The following is a 21,739-nucleotide window of genomic DNA, read 5'->3' as shown; positions in this document are numbered from 1 at the left end:
GCGGTTGCCCTACCTCCGCACCGCCCATACGATTGTGCCATAGAGTTACAATCCGGTGCCGTTCCTCCTCGTGGCAAAGTCTATCCACTGTCGGTAGCGGAGAATGAGGCCATGGAGGAGTACGTGAGGGAGGCGCTTTCACGCGGACACATTCGCAAATCCTCGTCCCCGGCAGGGGCTGGATTTTTCTTTGTGAAAAAGAAGGGCGGCGAGTTGAGGCCTTGCATCGATTACAGGGGTCTCAATCGCATCACGATCAAGAACGCTTACCCGATACCCTTGATTTCCGAGCTGTTCGATCGCCTCAAAGGGGCCACGGTCTTTACCAAACTCGACCTGAGGGCGGCATATAACCTGGTAAGGATCAAGGCGGGCGATGAGTGGAAGACCGCGTTTAACACCAGGACCGGTCATTATGAATCCTTGGTTATGCCCTTTGGGTTGTGCAATGCGCCCGCAGTCTTCCAGGAATTCATCAACGATGTTTTCCGTGACCTGTTGCAGCAGTGTGTGGTGGTCTATTTGGATGACATCTTGGTATATTCTGCATCCATGGAGGCCCACATTCTGGATGTCAGACGAGTGTTGCAACGCTTACGAGAGAACAAGCTGTTCGGTAAGCTTGAGAAATGCGAATTTCACCGATCCCAGGTAACCTTCTTAGGTTACATCATTTCCGCTGAGGGGTTCTCCATGGATCCTGAGAAGGTTTCGGCTGTCTTACAGTGGCCCCAGCCCAGTGGGCTTCGTGCCCTGCAGCGCTTTTTGGGCTTCGCCAATTATTATCGGAAGTTCATCAGGGACTTTTCCATGCTAGCCAAGCCTCTCACGGATCTGACCAGGAAGGGCAGTAATCCTCAGGTCTGGCCGCTCGAGGCCATCCGAGCTTTTGAGGCTCTAAAGTCCGCCTTTGTGTCGGCTCCGATTCTGTCGCATCCCAACCCTGGGTTGCCTTTTGTCCTCGAGGTGGACGCGTCTGAGACGGGAGTAGGCGCCCTCCTGTCTCAGCGTAGAACACCAGAGGGTCCTCTGCTTCCTTGTGGGTTTTACTCCCGGAAACTGTCTTCCGCGGAGTGCAACTATCAGATTGGTGACAGGGAGTTATTGGCCATCGTGCAGGCCCTTAAAGAATGGAGGCACTTGCTCGAGGGCTCGGTGGTTCCGGTTCTCATCCTGACGGACCACAAGAATCTGACCTACCTCTCTGAGGCCAAGAGATTGACACCACGTCAGGCCAGATGGGCTCTGTTCTTGTCACGTTTTAATTACGTGGTCTCCTACCTACCCGGTTCCAAGAACATCAGAGCGGATGCCTTATCACGGCAGTACTCCGAGCTGTCCGGGGAGGAGTCGATTCCGACTACGGTCATACCCCCGAATCAGATCCTGGCCGCTATTCGCACCAGCCTGACTTCTCCTCTGGGTGAGCAGATTTTGGCGGCTCAATCTGGTGCTCCCTCTGGGAGACCCAACGGCAGATGTTTTGTGCCTGAGGAGTTGCGCACTCGGTTGTTGCGAACCTACCATAACTCCAAGGCCGCGGGGCACCCTGGAAAGAATCAGCTGTCCTGGGCGGTTTCACGTCTGTTCTGGTGGCCTTCTCTACGTTCCGACATCGCCGCATATGTAGCGGCATGCTCCGTTTGTGCCCAGAGTAAGTCCCCTCGGCACCTTCCGTTGGGCCTTTTGCAACCCATAGCCACCGGGGAGCGTCCATGGTCACACCTGGGGATGGATTTCATTGTGGACCTCCCTGCATCCCGAGGCCATACGGTCATTCTCATGATTGTGGATCGGTTTTCCAAAATGTGCCACTGTGTTCCTCTCAAGAAGTTACCCTCTGCACAAGAGTTGGCCTCGATTTTTGCCAGGGAGGTCTTCCGGTTGCACGGTTTGCCCAAGGAGATTGTGTCGGATCGGGGGAGTCAGTTTGTGTCCAGGTTCTGGCGCGCCTTTTGCTCCCAGTTGGGGATTCATCTCTCTTTCTCCTCGGCCTACCACCCTCAGTCCAATGGGGCCGCAGAACGATCCAATCAGGCCTTGGAGCAATTCCTTCGTTGCTATGTCTCCGATCACCAAGACAATTGGGTTGACCTCCTGCCTTGGGCTGAGTTTGCCAGGAACACGGCGGTGAACTCTTCCTCTGGGACGTCTCCCTTCATGGCCAATTATGGGTTCCAACCTGCCGTGTTACCGGAGGTATTCTCTCCCCAGGATATTCCGGCTGTGGAGGATCACCTTTCCGTCCTACGTGCTTCTTGGGTACAGATCCAGAGGTCCCTTGAGGTCTCTGCGCAGCGCCAGAAACTCCAGGCTGATCGCAGACGAGCGCCCGCTCCTTCCTACCAGGTCGGAGACCGCGTATGGTTGTCCACCCGCAACCTCAACCTTCGAGTGCCCACTCCCAAGCTGGCGCCTCGCTTTGTTGGTCCCTTCCGAGTGCTTCGCAGGGTAAACCCGGTAGCCTATGCCCTTGCGCTTCCTCCTGGCATGCGGATCTCCAACGTGTTTCATGTCTCCCTGTTGAAGCCACTGGTGTGTAATCGTTTCACTTCCTCGATTCCTCGGCCTCGTCCGGTCCAAGTGGGCAATCGTGAGGAGTATGAGGTGAGCAATATCCTGGACTCACGCCTGGTCCGCGGCCGGGTGCAGTTTTTGGTCCATTGGCGTGGTTATGGTCCAGAGGAGCGTTCCTGGGTTCCCTCCGCAGATGTCCATGCTCCTGTCTTGCTCCGAGCCTTCCACGCACGCTTCCCTCAGAAACCGTTCCTTACTCCGCGGAGGAAGGGCCCTTGAGGGGGAGGTACTGTCATGGTCTTACCTCCTTGCTGTTCCCTTCGTTTGACATGTGCTGGCGGCCATCTTGGTTTCTGGGTTTTCTTGTAGCCTCCCACCCTGCGGCTCCTCCTTCCCACTGGGAGGAGCTGGATGCCTAGCTCATATATATAGGAGGTCTGTGGCTTCAGTTCCTTGCTTGGTCCTCCTGTGTTCACATGCTTCCAAGACTGCTGCTGGTTCCTGATCCTGGCCTCGTCTGACTACCCCGTTGGTTCCTGATTCCGGCTTCGTCTGACTACCCCGTTGGTTCCTGATTCCGGCTTCGTCTGACTACCCCGTTGGTTCCTGATTCCGGCTTCGTCTGACTACCCCGTTGGTTCCTGTTCCTGGCTTCGTCTGACTACCCTTCTGGTTCCTGACCTCTGTCTCCGCAAGACCCTGCTTCGGTTTAGCCATCCGTTCGGACTTTGCTTACGGCTTGCTCTTCAATAAAACCTTCTTCTTTTCCACTATCTCTTGTTGTACGTCTGGTTCATGGTTCCATGACATCTTCAGAAAACTTCTCCCTACCATTGCAATAAATTAACATTGCAGTGTGTGACAGATTTGTTATTTTATTATGAAACTCTGCCACCTACAGGCCTTCATAAGAACTAAAGTTGTAATATCTTGGAACTCTTCAGATTCAGGGTATTAGATAGCACAAACGTCTACTCTGATCTCCATGTGGAGAAGCCGTTCGGGCCTTGAGCGTGCTATAAGCCAGGGCAAAATATCTCCAATCGATGTTATCAACAATTCCAGATATTAGCCCATGATGTCTCCTCTCTGGAGGTGGCACCAGCTTTAAATAGGTTACATGCACTATGTATATGTACAATGCATGTTGTCAAGGGGTTATAAGTAGAGATGAGCGAATCAAAACTGAAAAAGTGGAATTCTATCCGAATTTCAGGAAAAATTTGATTCACAATGAGTGCAAATTTCCTCGCGATTTGTGGTAATGTATCACATTTTTCCTAAAATGGCTGCTGCATGTGTGAGGACATGGAGAAAGGAAGTCTGGGAAGGCGGGAACACCCAGACTGACATTCATGCAGCCAATCAGCAGTCAGCCAGTCATGTGATGTCACAGCCCTTTAAATACAGTGGCCATCTTAGATTCAGACATTTCCCAGCGTTCTGAGTGCAGGGACAGACATGAGAAGGTGCTAGGGAAAGCAACTGAAAAAAACTCATTGTGAAAAAAAAACTGAAAAAACTATGTAACGGATCTCCTGGCACCCCGACCGGGTACCTCCGTTGATGGATGCTCCTAGTGCTTCCCGAGGACTCCAAGCACTCCACTCGACACCGTAACCACCACAGAACCCACAAACCGCCGCAGCTTGGTTGGGGTCTCACCGTCCTCCACCCACACTGGACCCAAGACCGGGTTTCAGCTTCCAGTGGGTGAACCTCACATAAATCCAGAGAGCAGGAACAGCTTTTACAAGTGCTAGTAGTTATAGCCAGGGGAGTATAGCAAATCCTCAGCGTATAGCAATTCCCAGTGTCGATCAGTTACCCAAACACCAGCCTCAACATGATGAAGGGTAAAACAGGAACTCTTTATTGAACACACAAGCATTGACTTATATACACATTTTCCAACAAGGGTACCACCCCCGTGGACCTGGTTGGGAACTGAGGACATAACATAGCAGCCAATTCTTTACAGTTTTACAATTTAAACACAAAAGCTATACATTCAACAAACACAATGGCATCGTCTGTGACACAATTAAAAAACACAATGGCATTGCCTGTGACACACTCAATAACAGAATAGGCATTGTATTTGATGCAATCAATAAAATACAATGCCTGTGATACAATTACCAAACATAATGGGCTAACTTAATCACTCACAGGCAGAAAACACACATTTTTCCCCAACACACAGAAACCACCTCAAAAACCCACATATCCTCATCATTTATACATCCATGGATAGCTCTGATCTGGGTGAACAACATATCCCAAAATCACCCAGATCTGAGCAGGGGTTCCCAAATTCCATGGAAGTCACATTTGGCCGACCACAAGCATGGCTTTCCTGCCCAAAACAGTTCCACAGATTTAGGCTGTGCAGCCGGTCTGTCTTCTCCTTCAAAGTTAGTATATGGGCCATAATCCTAAGGCAAGAGGCTGGCAAACAGGCCCCTCCAAAACCCAGTGGCGAGGTTATTTTCACCACAAACGATTTATAAGTGCAGGGAAAGGATAGGGAGGAATCATTTCACAGAATCTTAGTGCAGGGAGAGATGTCAGAAGCTGCTAGGGACAGTGCTAGAAAAGCGATATCCAAGTGCAGGGAAAGATTATTTGGGGATCCAAATAGCCATTTTACAGCTCAGTCATTTAAGCAATTTGTTATTGCTATTGTGGTGCAAGCGTTATGTTGAAAAGCCTTTAGTGACCTATTTTAGTACAAAAAATATATATATACGCACTTCAGTGTTGCAGTTATTTCTGGTGAAAGCATTTAGTGGCCTATTTCAGTACAAAAATAAAAATATATTCTCAGTTCACTTCTGCACTTATGTGTTGAAAGCGTTTAGTGGCCTATTTTAGTACAGAAATAAAAATATATACGCATTTCACTTCTGCAGTTATATGTGGTGAAAGCGTTTAGTGGCCTATTTCAGTACAGAAAGAAAAATATATATGCACTTCACTACTGAAGTTATTTGTGTTGAAAAGCGTTTAGTGGTCTATTTCAGTACAAAAATAAAAATATATTCTCAGTTAACTTCTGCCGGGTATATGTATTGAAAGTGTTTAGTGGCCTATTTCAGTACAGAAAAAAAAATATATATGCACTTCACTGTTGTAGTTATTTGTGGTAAAAGCGTTAAGTGGCCTAATTCAGTACAGAAAAAAAAAATATCTACGCACTTCACGGTTGCAGTTATTTGTGGTGAAAGTGTTGTGTCCTTTTTCAGTACAAAAATAAAAATATATACGCACCTCACTGTTGCTGTTATTTGTGATAAATGTGTTTAGTGGCCTATTTCAGTAAAAAACAGAAAAATGCATTTCACTGTTGCAGTTATTTGTGGTGAAACCGTTTAGTGGCCTATTTCAGTACAAAAAGAAAAATACGCTCTTCACTGTTGAAGTTATTTGTGGTAATAGAGTTAAGTGGCCTATATCAGTACAAAAATACAAATATATTCTCAGTTCACTTCTGCAGTTATTTGTGGTGAAAGCATTTAGTGGCCTATTTCAGTAAAAAAAAAATATATATGCACTTTACTGTTGCAGTTATTTGTGGTGAAAGCGTTTAGTGGCCTATTTCAGTACGGAAAGAGAAATATCTATGCACTTCACTGTTGCGGTTATTTGTGGTGAAAGTGTTTTGTGGCCTAATTCAGTACAAAAATAAAAATATATTCTCAGTTCACTCAGTTCACTTCTGCAGTCATATGTGGTGAAAGCGTTTAGGGGCCTATTTTAGTACAAAAAGAAAAATATATACGCACTTCACTGCTGCAGTTATTTGTGGTGAAAGTGTTTAGTGGCCTACTTCAGTACAAAAAGAAAAGTATATACGCACTTCACTGTTGCTGTTATTTGTAGTGAAAGCTTTTAAGTGGCCTATTTCAGTAGAGAAAGAAAAATATCTACGCACTTTACTGTTGCAGTTATTTGTGGTGAAAGCGTTTAGTGGTCTATTTCTGTGCAAAAAGAAATATATATATATGCACCTCACTATTACAGTTATTTGAGGTGAAAGCGTTTAGTGGCCTATTTCAGTACAAATAAAACATTTATACTCACTTCACTGTTGCTGTTATTTGTGGTGAATGCGTTTAGTGGCCTATTTCAGTACAAAAAGAAAAATATATACGCACTTCACTGTTGCAGTTATTTGTGGTGAAAGCTTTTAGTGGCCTATTTTAGAGCAGAAAGAAAAATATATACACATTTCACTGTTGCAGTTATTTGTGGTAAAAGCGTTTAGTGGACTATTTCAGTACAAAAAGAAAAATATATATATGCACTTCACTGTTGCAGTTATTTGTGGTGAAAGTGCTTAGTGGCCTATTTCAGTACAAAAAGAAAAATATATTCTCAGTTAACGTCTGCAGTAAAATTTGTTGAAAGCATTTAGTGGCCTATTTTAGTACAAAATAGCCAAGACGCACAGTTTGGGTAATTGTGCCACAGTATTTTGCCTAATTGTAGATACTCATGTTTGAGCATCGGCGCTATGATGGCCGTGGCACTTTACTGTTGCAGTTATTTGTGGTGAAAGCGTTTAGTGGATTATTTCAGTACAGAAAGAAAAATATATACGTAGCCATCATAGCGCCGATGATCAAACCCGAGTCAGGTGTGCTACAAAAAGTCTCTATGTAGCCCAGGTCTAAGGCTGTTCATGCATATTTTTTAAAGCTGTCCAACCAACAGCTATTCCAACCAATGTTCAGTCGAGCATTCATGCATAGGGATTCTATCTTCATTCAGCATGACCTGCGGTGATGTCATCGCAGGTCCTTTCGCAGGTCCTGAAGAAAGAAGACCTGCGCGATCAAGTGGATGAGGTGAGGTTTTTTTTTATTATTTTTAACCCCTCCATGGCCATTTTATTTAGCATTCTGTCTTAAGAATGCTATTATTTTCTGTTAAAACTATGTTATAACGGAAAATAATAAAATCACCGGAACTTCAGTGAAAAAGTCTGGGTTCGGGTCCGGGTACCAGAACTCGCAAAGTTTGGTACGAACCCGAACATTGCAGTTCAGGTTTACTCAACCCTATTCATGCCTTATCAATAAAGACACTGGAGTATGTCGCTGCCAGACACCAATGGCCATAGCTTATCTTCCATTAGAACCAAAGGATGTTGGAAATCCAATGATCTATGCCTTATTTCTCCCTACATCATCCTGTCAGAGGTGAGTCATGAGGTTCCCCTATGCAGTTGATACCTATAGTTGTACTCTCTTGCCAAAATCTAATGTGTATGGCCAGCATAATAAAAACTTTTTGAGAGATGTTATCATTTAAAGGGATTCTGTCACCAGAATTAACCCTATTAAACTAGCTGACATTAGCGATGTGCTAATGTCAGCTGAACCTAACTAGCCTATTCCTACTTTTAGCTATGCCCCCGTTACTCCAGAAATATAACTTTTATAATATGCAAATTAGCTTCTAGGTGCAGGGGGGTTGTTGCCCCTGCTCCTAGAGGCTCCGTTCTCCCACCTCTGGCCACGCCCTGCTACACAAGATTGACAGGGCCAGGCAGCGTTGGTCTCATACTGCCAGCCCTGTGCGCTGGGGAAATCTCGCGGCATTCAGTGTTCGGTGCAGGCGCAGTGAGAAAGCCGGCAGCCAGCGAGCGCCCTTCACTCACTGCACCTGCTCTGAATACTGAACGGGACGGTGCAGGTGCAATATTTACATGGCAGACAGGGCGGGCAGTAGGTGGGAGAACAAAGCCTCTAGAAGCAGGGGAAACACCCCCCTGCACCTAGAGGCTAATTTGCATATTATAAAATTTATATTTCTGGAGTAACCGGGGCATAGATAAAAGTAGGATTAGGCTAGTAAGGTTCAGTTGACATTAGCACATTGCTAATGTCAGCTAGTTTAATAGGGTTAATTCTGGTGACAGAAACCGTTTAAGTTATACCTACACAACACGATAATCTTGTACAATATGTTAAATGCTGAATTTTCTTAATGCACACTGGCCACCATCAAACAATCTTTCTTTCCTTATTCTTCAGCACAGCAATATCTTGTTCACAAAAAAATTGCCATTTTGCTATATGAATTGAAATGCTGTGCCAATTGTTCAGTCAGCCTGATTTGCAATACAGCAGAAAGCAGCAAAAGAAGTTGAACGGGAGAGGCAGTCACTCCCTGTGGAGGGATATTAACACCAGGTACAGCATAATTCACAGGAGCAAATTAGCAACAACAGGAGGTTTGTTGTTCTATAGTTTTCCATTGTCATTCCAGTTAATAATTTACTGCTAGTTGCTGTAAATGGATACACTCATGGTGAGGCAGGCTTGCCTCTGATTAAAATGCTTGTATATAGACCCTGAAAATTCTCAATTTTTTTCCTTATAAACTTGACTTATAGTATTTCCACAACTGATGACTGATTTCAAGAATTTTCTTTAGTATTTTCCATTCAGATTTTACAAAGAATGTTTTTGTAAGAAAAAAATTTAAAATTTTCTCGTAAGATCAGATTCAGATAGAATGTATGTACAAAAAAATAAATAAAGTATCTGAAACTTTTATCTGAACTGTTTACAGTAGTTGTCTTTGCATTTTGATGATACCCACAACATAATGGCAAAGCTGCTATTAACTATAAAAAAAAAAAAATTCAGATAGTCCTTGGTGTTCCCTTCATTTTCACTGCATGTTAAGATGACAGTTTTGATTGTCCTAACTATTACTGCAATTACTGCCAAAGAATCAATGTATAGCCAAAAAAGTGATATTAATACAAGTGGTCCCTCAAGTTACAATATTAGTTTGACTTAGAATAACCACTGTAAGTTGAAACTATTGTAAGTTGAGATTGGTTTTACAAAGCAGATGTAGATTCATTGTATCACTTGAACAGATCTGGCTTGGGGCCACTTCTAAGAGCGCTATCTAAAGCCTGTATTACACAGGTCGATTGAGCAAGTGATTGTGACTTCCCTCCCGGCAATCATCTGCTAGCTAGCGGAGGAGACTGCTACTATTACATGTAGTAATCTCCTCCGCAGCATGGGCAATCACTATGGCATCATTCGTCCCCATGCTATCTAGTGGTTTGTTGGCAGCAGATCGTAATTAGACAACATATCTGCCACCTGAAAACAAAGATTTTGGTAGTTCATCAGGCAATCAGCGGCAGTATTACACCGCAAGATAATCACTAACGAGCATTCATATGAACGCAAAAAAAACGGCAGGTGCAATACAGCCTTAAGTGGCCCATCTTGTCTCGACCCTTTAATTTCTATACAGGGATCTGGACTCCACCAGGCCGTCACCTCTTGGAGTGGTCTCTGTTCAAGTGATGGTTGATAAATGAGAGCATAGAGACACCAGTGTGGAGCACCAAGGGTTATGGCTCAGCCACCTTTCCACAGGGAAAGGTGCCTCAAGTACCCCAGGGTAACCAGCCATCGGCTTTGGAAGATCAAAGTGCATGTGTGCTGTTCCTTGAAGAGCCAGTGGGAGCATGTGTGTGCATCCTATAGGCAGAGAGAGGAAGTGCAGGCAAGGAACAAGCCACAGACTGTGAAGGAGCTGCCCAGCACTGCTCTGGCAACTGGACCTGCTGGGCATCAGAAGAGGGAAAGCATGAGGACAATTGGTAAGTGGTTCCAAAGTCACCAAAATGTCACCCAAGATAAGAAATAAAATTAAGATTAAAACTATAAAGGTCCGAAATAACTGTTGGAAGCTGTAAATCACGTTCTATAATGAAGATAGTATTTACAATTATTAAAATGCACACATATCTCTAGATATTCCAGGAATGATGTTGGTATAGCTCCACCTGCTGTTTTAATTGAACAGCCTTTCTGTGTCCACCTCAGTAAATGTACCGAGGTGGATGTGCATACTCAGACTTGCCTCTCTCTGCTCCTTCAGGTATACAGAGGGATCCCTCGTGTAGCTTATACATTTTCTTCTCTGCTTTTCAGAGGAGATGCAGAGAACATACTATTATAGAAACTCTTTTTTACACATCTTATCAATTGCTGAACTAGGAGAAGCAGAGAAACATGTGGAAGAAGGAGCTGTGGTCAGTAGTGTTGATCTCGAATATTCTAATAGCAAATTTTTATCACAAATATTGGAGCTTCCAGAATTTGCAAAGATCTAGAATATAGTGCTTCGTAATCGCGAATACTCAAGTTTTTTTTTTCATCAGTACCCACACTGCTTCTTGCTTGTGTGCCAATGAGAAGGCTGCAGTATCTTTGTCTGAGCTTAGCAACATCCCTAGCAACCAATAGGAAAGTTGCCTACCCCTTACTATATTGGAAACTCCCTATCAGCCATTTTCTACAGTTTTTTTGCAGTTCTGAGAGAGAGAGCAGTGACATTGCTGTGCTCTGTGCTTTGCTGAGTCATCTGGATCCTTATTTAATTACATTAGATAGTTAGTTAGTTCATATATATAATACAGATAGTCAGTGTAGGTTAGATTTTTGTCTTTCGTCAGTGATATCTACTGAGAGCTGATAAAATGTGAAGTTGCATGTATTGCACCAAAAAATATGCGTATCATTAGTGCAGATTTGCGCAATCACAAATATATTGGAGCACTCTATTTGCATATAAATCTATTGTTCTGCCATGCATGCGAAATGTAATCAAAAACACTGCTGTAATGTAAAATTACTTGCAGTGATCAGGAGTTCTTCCTTACAGTCATGAAAGTTGCTGCCAACGATTTTCTCCAGTCTCAGGAAACTTCTAGCAGCTTGAAAAAAGTAGCAAAAGTGAGCCACGTCTGTATTGCATGCGCAATACGTGCATATTACATTGACGATTTTCGCAATCAAGAAAATAATGACTGGAGATAATGAATTTGCAAATTTGCGAATTTATGGCGAATAGTAGGGCAAAAATGTGCGAAATATCACAAAAACGAATATTGCCTATGCTGCTCATCACTAGTGCTCAGATGAGACCAAACTTGAACTTTTTGGCCTGAATACAAAACGCTATGTGTGGCGGAACATCATCCTGACCCCACCATCCCCACTCTGAAACATGGTGGTGGCAGCATCGTGCTTTTGGAAAGTTTTTCTTTAGCACAGACAGTGAAGCTGATCAGAGTTGATGGGAAGATGAATACAGCTAAATTCAGGACATTCTTGGAGGAAAACCCTAAACTGGGACAGAGGTTTACCCTAAAAATCAACTCTAAACATACAGCCAAAGTTACAATGGAATGGTTTACATCAAAGCATATTCATGTGTTAGCATGGGCCAGTCAAAGTCGAGACCTAAATCCCATTGAGAATCTGTGGCGAGAATTGAAAATTGTTGTTCATAGACATCCCCCATCTAATCTGATTAAGCTTGAGCTATTTTGCAAAGAAGAATGGTTCAGCTTCTAGATGTGCAAAACTGGAAGAGACATACTCCAAAAGACTTGTAGCTGTAATTGCAGTGAAAGGTGCTCCTACAAAGCATTAATAAAAAAAAAAAATTGAAAACCATGTATCATTTTATTTTCATATTCACTTGCTACTTTGTGTTGGCCTATCACATAAGATCCCAATAAAATTATTTTAAGTTTGTGGTGGTACTTTTAAGTTTGTGAATTTTTTTAAAAAAGTTCAAGGGGCATGAATACTATTTTTAAAGCACTGTACTTTGCTAAGTTTAAAGATTTCAGTGTTAACAAAGAAGGTCTGTCACGGCTGAGGATGGGGAAAACCCTCAGCCGTGTGATGCCAGAAGATGGTAGGTCGCTACTTGGCCAGGACCACAGAATTAGGGAGCAGGTCACCTCCTAGAGCTTCCCTAATCTGACCCTGACTCCTAGCTACATGAGCCGACCTTGAAGGTAGGAGGGCTCATGCTCAGGAACCTCGGATCCCTACTCACCCTCCGCAGATCCCTGAGCTAGGAGCTGGGTAGACAGCCCATTCCTCCTGGACGCGGAGAAACAGGAGTCTAAAGTGGCCAAGCTGCAAGGGGATAGGAACATGAACAGCCTATAGATATGGCAGGAGGATGAAAAGAACTTCCACACTTACCTGCCACTGACACACTGACTGGATCCCGTGCAATACAAACTAGTGTCCACACCCAAACATAAATGGACACAGCATACACACAAACACACAGGAACCCAGATCCATAGGTGCATAAAATATGAAAGAGAAAATAACTTCAACTGAACATCACATATAACATTTTATGACCACAAGGGTGGCCCTCACTGGCAGATGGTATTAGAGACCAGGAGGGTGCCTCCAGCTTACTACAAGGCTGGAGTACCCCCCAGACATCAGGTCTCAACTGAGGTTAAATAGCCCATGTAGCCACACCCACACAGACACACCCAGTGCACACACACTAGGAAAGAAGTTAACCCTTCCAACACCAGGGAAGGGAAGAAAGCCACTTAAAGGGGACATGCACCCATAAATAAACCTTGTGCACAGTAACAAACAAATCACACCCAAATAGACAGGTTGCCAGGTGCAACCACATGCACAACATAGCAAGCTGCCTCGCAACAGCTCAGGCTGCTATGCTGCCACATAAACAATGTTGCCAGTGGCAACCACAGGTGAGGCAACATACTACAGCCCTCACATGTGATTGACAACCAGACCTAGACCGCAGGCAACTGCACGCGGTTACAGGAGTCACGACCATGACCATGGTCGTGACAAGGTCAGATTGAGCAAGGATTATGCCACATTTGCAGTAGTAAATCTACCCCAATGTGTTTTCTTGAGAAATCATGTATGCCCTCTTCAAAAATTGTCTATTTTCTTCTGATCTCAGCTAATTTTTTCAGCCACTTTCTAATGGAAACAGATATTTTATTAAATAGAAAATATGGTATATACTTATGTTCAGAAGTGCAAGACAAATACATTCTTTAAAAATCATACAATGAGATTTCCTGAATAAAAATAAATAAATTCTGTCTCTCAGAGTGGGAATGCACCTACAATGTGAATCTCAGACCCCTTCATGATTTCTAAGTGGGAGAACTTGCAAAATTGCAGGGTGTTCAAATACTTCTGTTGCTCACTGTATAGTTATAGAGCAGGAAGAGATATGAACAAATTCATATCTAACTTTATGTGAAAATATGCAATAAAATGTGTAACACAATCGTTTAAGTCTCTGCTCTATCTATACTTAGGAGTAATGTGGATGTCCCTACTCTGTGATTACTCATAAAGAATTAACGGTCAGTCAGCAAGTTGGACTGCGTACACATGACTCCTAAGTAGTGATGCCCCAAACTTTTCGCCGGCGAACATGGCTTGTTCGCGTTCGCCGCGGCGGGCGAACATATGCAATGTTCAGTCCGCCCCCTATACATCATCATTGAGCAAACTTTGACCCTCTACCTCATAGTCAGCAGACACATTCCAGCCAATCAGCAGCAGACCCTCCCTCCCAGACACTCCCACCTCCTGGACAGCATCCATTTTAGATTCATTTGGAAGCTGCATTCTTAGTGAGAGGAGGGACAGTACTGCTGCTGCTTATTCAATAGGGAAATCGATAGCTAGGGCATTGTTCTGTGTCCACAGACTCATCTGCTGTAAGGACAGCGTCCTGACAGCACCCCAAAAAGCCCTTTTTAGGGCTGGTACATCAGTCTACTTTTTTATTTATTTATATAAATATATATATATATATATATTTATTGCAGTTGCCTGCCCGTGTGTCAGAGGCTGCAGGCCCACAGACTGTACTGTGTGCACACCATTCATATTGGGTGTCAACTCACATTGCAGATAAAAAAAGTAAATTTTTTTTTCTCTGTGATATAATCGCAGTTGCAAGCCAGTGAGTGTCTGGCCCACAGACTGTACTGTTGTTACTGGCCAGGCCACCACTCATACCGTTACAGGGTGTCACAATACCTTGCAGATAAAAAAAAGTCAATTTATTTTCTCTCTGCAATAAATATAATCGCAGTTGCAAGCCAGTGTGTGTCAGGCCCACAGACTGTACTGTGGCCACTGCCCAGGCCACCACTCATACCGTTACAGGGTGTTACAATACCTTGCAGATAAAAAAAGTCAATTAATTTTTTCTCTGTAATAAATATAATTGCAGTTGCAAGCCAGTGTGTGTCAGGCCCACAGACTGTACTGTGGCCACTGGCCAGGCCACCACTCATACCGTTACAGGGTGTCACAATACCTTGCAGATAAAAAAAAGTCAATTTATTTTTTCTCTGTAATAAATATAATCGCAGTTGCAACCAGTGTGTGTCAGGCCCACAGACTGTACTGTGGCCACTGCCCAGGCCACCACTCATACCGTTACAGGGTGTCACAATACCTTGCAGATAAAAAAAGGTCAATTTATTTTTTCTCTGTAATAAATATAATCGCAGTTGCAAGCCAGTGTGTGTCAGGCCCACAGACTGTACTGTGGTCACTGGCCAGGGCACCACTCATACCGTTACAGGGTGTCACAATACCATGCAGATAAAAAAAAGTCAATTTATTTTATCTCTGTAATAAATATAATCGCAGTTGCAATCCAGTGTGTGTCAGGCCCACAGACTGTACTGTGGTCACTGGCCAGGCCACCATTCATACCATTACAGGGTGTCATAATACCTTGCAGATAAAAAAATTCAATTTATTTTTTCTCTGTAATAAATATAATCGCAGTTGCAAGTCAGTGTGTGTCAGGCCCACAGACTTTACTGTGGTCACTGGCCAGGCCACCACTCATACCGTTACAGGGTGTCACAATACCTTGCAGATAAAAAAAAGTATATTTATTTTATCTCTGTAATAAATATAATCGCAGTTGCAAGCCAGTGTGTGTCAGGCCCACAGACTGTACTGTGGTCACTGGCCAGGCCACCACTCATACCGTTACAGGGTATCACAATACCTTGCAGATAAAAAAAAGTCAATTTATTTTTTCTCTGTAATAAATATAATCACAGTTGCAAGCCAGTGTGTGTCAGGCCCACACAGACTGTACTGTGCCCACTGCTGTTCACTTATATAGGGTGGCACAGTACCTTGCATGCATAGTGGTCGTGGTGCTGTGATTTCCACTGGCTCTGGAATAATGCCCAGTGTTCAGAGGCCACGTACCCAAAAAATTCTAAGGACATAGTTGACTGGCTTACACAGGACACCCAATCTTCAACAGCTTCCGTTAAGAACCTTGATGCACCATCCTCCTCCAGCTCAGCTTCGGTCACCTGCTCTCAAGTTACCACTCTCCCGCCCGCCGCCACCACCACCACTACTACCACAGACGCTTCACTTGATCCCTCAGAGGAGTTATTTACACATCAGTTGGATGAAATTAGTGATGCGCAACCATTATTGCCAGAGGATGTAGATAACAGGGATATGTCTCAGTCAGGCAGGATTACACACATGGACGTACAGTGTGATGATGATGATGATGATGATGTTGTACCTGCTGCTGCTTCCGTTGCTGACGTGTTAGATACTATTGAAGTGGTTGATGATGACAATGTGTCCGTGAATGCCACGTGGGTGCCTGCTCGAAGAGAAGAAGAAGAGGGGGAAAGTTCAGAAGGGGAGACAGAGAGAAGGAGGAGACGAGTTAGAAGCAGGGGGAGGTCGTCGCAAGGAGCTAGTGGCACAGTCAGACAGCATGTATCGGCACCCGGGGTCAGCCAGACAACACGCCAATCAACGCATGCTGTTGCCACCACCAGAATGCCGTCAGTGCAAAGCTCAGCAGTGTGACATTTTTTGTGTGTGTCTGCCTCTGATAACAGCAATGCCATTTGCAACCTGTGCCAAAAGAAACAGAGTCATGGAAAGTCCAACACCCACCTCGGTACAACTGCTTTGCGAAGGCACATGATCTCACATCACAAACGCCAATGGGATCAACACATGAGTCCAAGCAGCACACAAACTCAAAGCCACCATCCTCCTCCTAGTCCAGCATCTTCAGCCACGTCAACCACTGCTATCTTCCTTGCCCCCTGTCAACCACCCGCCACTCCGCCTCTCACCTTCAGCATTTCCATCTCATCTGCCCACAGTCAGGTGTCTGTCAAGGAAATGTTTGAGCGTAAGAAGCCAATGTCACAGAGTCACCCCCTTGCCCGGCGTCTGACAGCTGGCTTGACGGAACTCTTAGCCCGCCAGCTTTTACCATACCAGCTGGTAGAGTCTGAGGCCTTCCAAAAATTTGTCGCTATTGGGACACCACAGTGGAAGGTACCCGGACAATTCTTTTTTTCAAAAAAGGCAATCCCAAACCTCTACTCTGTTATTGAAAAGGAAGTCATGGCATCTCTGGCATACAGTGTTGGGGCAAGGGTCCATCTGACCACTGATACCTGGTCTGCAAAGCACGGTCAAGGCAGGTATATCACTTACACTGCGCATTGGGTCAACCTGCTGACGGCTGACAAGCATGGAATGCGTGGCTCTGCAGCGGAGTTGGTTACACCGCCACGACATGCAGGCAGGCCTACTGCCACCTCCTCTACTCCTCCTACTCCATCCTCTTCGATAACCTCCTCGGCTGAGTCCTCTTCTGCAGCGGCGTCTGGCTGCACATCAACTGAATCCCCCCAGCTCCCCAGGGGCTATTCCACATTCCGGATACGACAGTGTCACTCTGTCTTGGGGTTGACTTGCCTGAAAGCACAGAGCCACACCGGACCAGCACTCCTATCCGCCCTGAACGCACAGGTGGATCAGTGGCTGACCCCACACCAACTGGAGATCAGCAAAGTGGTGTGTGACAATGGAAGCAATTTGTTGGCGGCATTGAATTTGGGCAAGTTGACACATGTGCCGTGCATGGCACATGTGTTGAATCTGATCGTACAACGCTTTGTGTCTAAATACCCAGGATTACAGGACGTCCTCAAGCAGGCCAGGAAGGTGTGTGGCCATTTAAGACGTTCCTACCCGGCCATGGCGCACTTTTCCGATATTCAGCAGCGAAACAACATGCCAGTGAGGCGCTTGATTTGCAACAGCCCGACACGTTGGAATTCAACACTCCTAATGTTCGACCGTCTGCTCCAACAAGAAAAAGCTGTCAACGAGTATTTGTATGACCGGGGTGCTAGGACAGCCTCTGCGGAGCTGGGAATTTTTTTGCCACGTTACTGGACGCTCATGCGCAATGCCTGTAGGCTCATGTGTCCTTTTGAGGAGGTGAAAAACCTAGTCAGTCGCACCTAAGGCTCCATCAGTGACCTCATCCCATTTGTTTTCTTCCTGGAGCATGCCCTGCGAAGAGTGCTGGATCAGGCTATAGATGAGTGTGAAGAGGAAGAGTTGTGGTCACCATCATCACCACCAGAAACAGCCTTGTCATCATCACTTGCCGGACCTGCGGCAACGCTGGAAGAGGAGTATGAGGAAGAGGAGTCAGAGGAGGAATGTGGCTTTGAGGAGGAGGAATACCAACCACAGCAGGCATCCCAGGGTGCTCGTTGTTGTCACCTATCTGGGACCCGTGGTGTTGTACGTGGCTGGGGAGAACACTGTCAATGACATCAGTGAGGAGGAGGAACGGGAAATGAGTAGCTCGGCATCCAACCTTGTGCAAATGGGGTCTTTCATGCTGTCATGTCTGTTGAGGGACCCTCGTATAAAAAGGATGAAGGAGAACGACCTGTACTGGGTGGCCACGCTACTAGACCCCCGGTATAAGCAGAAAGTGGCGATAATGTTACCAAATTACCGAAAGTCGGAAAGGATGCAGCAGTTCAAAACCAAACTAAAAAATATGCTTTACACAGCTTATAAGGGTGATGTCACAGCACAACGGGAATCTAACTGGGAAAGAGGTGAAAATAATCCTCCTCCTACCACGACCACGGCGGCAAGGACAGGACGCTTTACAGATGTGTTGTTGATGGAGGACATGCAGAGCTTTTTCAGTCCTACACATCGCCACAGCACATCGGGATCCAGCCTTAGAGAACGACTCGACCGACAGGTAGCAGACTACCTTGCCTTAACTGCAGATATCGACACTCTGAGGAGCGATGAACCCCTTGACTACTGGATGTGCAGGCTTGACCTGTGGCCTGAGCTATCCCAGTTTGCGATAGAACTTCTGGCCTGCCCCGCTTCAAGTGTCCTGTCAGAAAGGACCTTTAGTGCAGCAGAAGGCATTGTCACTGACAAGAGAAGTCGCCTAGGTCAAAAAAGTGTTGATTACCTTACCTTCATTAAGATGAATGAGGCATGGATCCCGAAGGGACTGACAGTGGGGGATAAGTTTGACTAACAATAGGCCTGATGACATGCATTGGCCTCAAAATGGTCCCCACACTACTGTATTTAATGTCTGCATACCGGATGACTTTCGTGAATTCTCCACCACCAACTAGGGTTCAAGCTGCAATGTTTTAGTCACCTTTCTGCCTGGAAAACATCAATTTTTCTGGCCGCTGCTACAACAGCGGCTGCAACAATACCATTATTTTTCAGGCATGTGTACATGCCTAATTTTTCTGACCTCTAGTGCTGCACTAAAAACAAAACAAAACAAAAAAAGGCACATACCAGTGTCATAGAAACATAGAAACATAGAATGTGTCGGCAGTTAAGAACCATTTGGCCCATCTAGTCTGCCCAATATACTAAATACTATAGATAGCCCCTGGCCCTATCTTATATGAAGGATGGCCTTATGCCTATCCCATGCATGCTTAAACTCCTTCACTGTATTTGCAGCTACCACTTCTGCAGGAAGGCTATTCCATGCATCCACTACTCTCTCAGTAAAGTAATACTTCCTGATATTACTTTTAAACCTTTGCCCCTCTAATTTAAAACTATGTCCTCTTGTAGCAGTTTTTCTTCTATTAAATATTCTCTCCTCTTTTACCTTGTTGATTCCCTTTATGTATTTAAAAGTTTCTATCATATCCCCTCTGTCTCGTCTTTCTTCCAAGCTATAGATGTTAAGGTCCTTTACTCTTTCCTGGTAAGTTTTATCCTGCAATCCATGTACCAGTTTAGTAGCTCTTCTCTGAACTCTCTTCAAAGTATCAATATCCTTCTGGACATATGGTCTCCAGTACTGAGCACAATACTCCAAGTGAGGTCTCACTAGTGCTCTGTAGAGCGGCATGAGCACCTCCCTCTTTCTACTTGTAATTCCTCTCCCTATACACCCAAGCATTCTGCTAGCATTTCCTGCTGCTCTATGACATTGTCTGCCTATCTTTAAGTCTTCTGAAATAATGATCCCTAAATCCCTTTCCTCAGATACTGAGGTTAAGACTGTATCACTGATTGTATATTCTGCTCTTTGGTTTTTACGTCCCAGGTGCATTATCTTGCACTTATCAACATTAAATTTTAGTTGCCAGATTTTTGACCATTCCTCTAGTTTTCCTAAGTCCTTTTCCATTTGGTGTATCCCTCCAGGAACATCAACTCTGTTACAAATCTTTGTGTCATCAGCAAAAAGACACACCTTACCATTGAGTCCTTCTGCAATTTCGCTGATAAAGATATTAAACAATATGGGTCCCAGAACAGATCCCTGAGGTACCCCACTGGTAACAAGACCTTGGTCTGAATATACTCCATTGACTACAACCCTCTGTTGCCTGTCCCTCAGCCACTGCCTAATCCATTCAACAATATGGGAGTCCAAGCCCAAAGACTGCACTTTATTGATAAGCCTTCTATGTGGGACAGTATCAAAGGTCTTACTAAAGTCTAGATAAGCGATGTCTACTGCACCTCCTCCATCTATTATTTTAGTCACCCAATCAAAAAAATCAATAAGATTAGTTTGACATGATCTGTAGTTCTTTACAAGAAAATACCACTCATATCGGGTGTGACAGTAAATTGCACGGCGCAGACGCAGTAACCGTGGATTAAAACAAAGGGGAGAGAGCCAGCGTTTTTATAACCATCTCCCCGATCGAAAAATCAATTCAATAAATGGACCCCAGATTGGGGACGTAACAGGGATTAAACTGATGAGAAGAGAACTACAGAAAATACCACTTATATCGGGTGTGACAGTAAATTGCATGGCGCAGACGCAGTGACCGTGGATTAAAACAAAGGGGAGGGAGCCAGCGTTTTTTTAACCATCTCCCCGTTTGAAAAATCAATTCAATAAATGGACACCAGATTGGGGACGTAACAGGGATTAAACTGATGAGAAGAGAACTACAGAAAATACCACTCATATCGGGTGTGACAGTAAATTGCACGGCGCAGACGCAGTGACCATGGATTAAAACAAAGGGGAGGGAGCTAATGTTTCTTTAACCATCTCCCCGTTCGAAAAATCTATTCAATAAATGGACCCCAGATTGGGGACGTAACAGGGATTAAACTGATGAGAAGAGAACTATAGAAAATAACACTAATATCGGGTGTGAGAGTAAATTGCATGGCGCAGACGCAGTGACCGTGGATTCAAACAAAGGGGAGGGAGCCAGCGTTTTTTTAACAATCCCCCTGTTTGAAAAATCAATTCAATTCACCTTTCGGGGACCCTTGGTGTTGTACCCTTGGTGTTGTACGTGGCTCAGTGAGACTCTATTCTTTGCTAGAAAAGCCATTGCCTTGAGGTGGATGGCCGATAGAGCACCCACACTAGGTCAATGGAAATCACCACTGCCTCTTCCTCCGAACTCTAAAAGTCAGTGGCACGACCTTCATTCCATGTGGGGTCTAGGACCTCATCATCGCCTGCATCATCTTCCACCCTGTCTTCCTCCCTGATCTCCTTTTCGGTCTGCACACTGCAGAAAGACGCAGCAGTTGCACCTGTGTTTCGTCATCATCAAAGATGTGCTGAGGTAGTATTCCCATGTCCTCATCAGGAAACATAAGTGGTTGTGCGTCAGTGCATTTGATGTCTTCCAGTCCGGGGCAAGGGCTAGGTAGATGTCCTTGGAAAACCCTGCCAGCAGAGTCTTCAAACAGCATGAGAGACTGCTGCATGACTTGAGGCTCAGACAGGTTCCCCCGATATGCACGGGGGTAATGTGACAGACTGATGGGCATGGGTTTCAGGTGCCACCTGTGCGCTTTCTGCAGAAGATTGGGTGGGAGATAATGTGAACGTGCTGGATCCACTGTCGGCCACCCAATTGACTAGCGCCTGTACTTGCTCAGGCTTTACCATCCTTAGAACGGCATTAGGCCCGACCAAATATCGCTGTAGGTTCTGGCCGCTACTGGGACCTGAGGTAGTAGGTTCAGTAGGA

The sequence above is a fragment of the Bufo gargarizans genome, chromosome 8 (genome assembly GCF_014858855.1).
Source record: "Bufo gargarizans isolate SCDJY-AF-19 chromosome 8, ASM1485885v1, whole genome shotgun sequence".
Taxonomy (NCBI): domain Eukaryota; kingdom Metazoa; phylum Chordata; class Amphibia; order Anura; family Bufonidae; genus Bufo; species Bufo gargarizans.
Note: the sequence above shows the minus strand (reverse complement) of the source record.